Raw genomic sequence first — 2793 nt, forward strand, 5'->3', positions numbered from 1 at the left:
GATTAGGATTACTTGTGTATCGACTCAGTTTACTGATAGCGCAAGCTATGTCTGGTCGTGTACAATTCATGACATACATTAAGCTTCCCAATACGCTAGCATAGTCCAATTGAGACTGACTTTCGCCTTTATTCTTTGCAAGATGAAGATTTACATCAATTGGAGTCTTTGCCCTTTTAAAATTCAAAAATTTGAATTTTTCAAGTATCTTTTGAATATAATGAGTTTGAGACAATGCTAGACCGTTAGGAGTTTTAAGAATTTTAATTCCTAATATCACATCAGCAACTCCTAAATCTTTCATATCAAACTTACTAGCAAGCATACGCTTTGTAGCTTTTATATTAGCAATGTCTTTGCTCATTATAAGCATATCATCTACATATAGGCATAAAATAACTTCCTGATTTGGAGTATCTTTAATGTAAACACATTTATCACATTCATTGATCTTAAATCCATTTGATAACATGGTTTGATCAAACTTTGCATGCCATTGTTTTGGTGCTTGTTTTAGCCCATAAAGTGACTTAATAAGTTTGCACACTTTCTTTTCTTTACCAGGAACTACAAAACCCTCAGGATGTTCTATGTCAATTTCCTCTTCAAGCTCTCCATTTAAGNCATTTAAGAAGGCTGTTTTCACATCCATTTGATGAATTTCAAGACCGTATGCTGCAGCTAGTGCAATTAACATCCGAATTGATGTAATCCTAGTCACTGGCGAGTATGCGTCAAAATAATCAAGACCTTCTTTTTGTCTAAAACCTTTGACAACAAGTCTTGCTTTATATTTGTCAATAGTTCCATCGTCTTTCATCTTCCTTTTAAAGATCCATTTTGAACCCAAGGGTTTGTTCCCTGGAGGAAGATCAACCAACTCCCAAGTATTATTGCTTAAGATTGATTCAATGTTCACTATTAACAGCCTACTTGGATCGGGTGCCATCAATTTAGGCTTTGAAATATAATTGGGTATATCCCACGTACTCTCGCAGGGGATAGGTTCAACAGGGATGACATATGCACCTCTGAAATTCTTCAGGCTATAAAAGACAGAATAGAAATATGTTTCATGCAGTTTCTTGTATCTAAGAACTGCAACTACATGATCACATGGTATTTCATAATGGTGAAATCTCCCGCAACTACACACCTTGTATTTAAATTTACTATGTACTTCTTTGGTCCTCAACAAGAACATACATATCAACCGTCGATGGTATTACCTAACATGGAAAATTAATGCTCATTAAAAACAATTCCAAAAAAATATGCCATTAAAAAATAAAATAAAAATATTATAGTACACATTTCATACTATAAATGTCAAAAAAAATACAAACATTGCTTTACAAATCATAAACAGACAAACAAACTAGCATATCATATTTCGACCAATTTTATACTATTTTTTCACCAATAATTCCATTAATATTACACATATCCAAAAATAACAAAAAAAAATTACTAAACAAAAAAACAAATATAGCTTTCATCATCACAAAAAAAATTTACTAAACAAAAAAAAAAAAAACTAAACAAAAAAAATACAGTTTTCATACAGAATTATATCAACATTTACCTTCATATGCCAAACAGAAACATATATTCTAATTTCAACAAAAAAAGAAACTTCATACATAATTAATACAAGTTTCATATAAGGTTCATACACGATTAATTCAACTTTCATACTTCAACGATCCACATAATTATAAATACTTATTTTTTGACTAGTAACTAAATACACTGTACCATCAAACTCATTTTTTATATTTTGTTCATAAATCAAGTATTACTCGAATCTTCAATTTTATTAAAACTCAAAATACATATACATTTACAACTGTTTTTCAGATACGGTATATATACCAAAACACTGTTTCATCCCAAAAAAACAAGCTATAATCTATATCAGATCTTAAAATAATCAAAAAAAAATCGACACAATGTTCTCCATGTTAAAACCCAACAAATCATAATCAAAATCAACAAATCATAATTAAAACCAACCTGATGAATTCCACCTTCCACCATGTTTAATTAATATCGACACAATGTTCTCCATCATAGCAAATCAATTTTTTTCCAACGTCAAAATTTCTTCAATTACTAAAAAAAAAAAGCGAACTGATATCTGCTGCAAATCTGAAGAATAGTGAAAATTGGAGGGAAAAAACAGCTTGTACGTTGATGTCAATTTGTTAGAGCTTTTTAAGGAATTAAATCAAAATTTATTCTCATTTAAACCAATTTGAGAGATTTAAGGCAACTAACTAATCTGAATATTTTTTAAATTTCCTTAAAACGTGTTAATCAATTAACACCAATTAATAATTGTATTTAATTTAAGTAATAAAGGATGCCATTTTCCATTTATATTTTTGTCCGTTTTTTTTATTCAATTTTTTTTATAACAAATTTTTTTTAATTATTTCAAATTAACATTATAGTTTATAATAATATGCTATAGCTTGAGATATTAAATGTTATATATTGAAATACAAACTCTAATGCTATATCTTGAGAATATTACTATAGAAAATGCTATATACCTAATTTACACTTAACAAATTCGATTAAACTCTAAATAAGATGAATTAATATTAACTAATTTACAAACTTATTAATCTTAACGAAATAAAATAATCAAATCAAAAGTTCAAAATTATAACCATAATTTAAACAAAGTAATTACTAAAATTAAAAATTTGAGATGATTTTCGAAATATTCATAAAATATTTACTAATTATATGAAATGTATATATATATATATATATATATATATA

The sequence above is a fragment of the Solanum pennellii genome, chromosome 12 (assembly GCF_001406875.1).
Source record: "Solanum pennellii chromosome 12, SPENNV200".
Taxonomy (NCBI): domain Eukaryota; kingdom Viridiplantae; phylum Streptophyta; class Magnoliopsida; order Solanales; family Solanaceae; genus Solanum; species Solanum pennellii.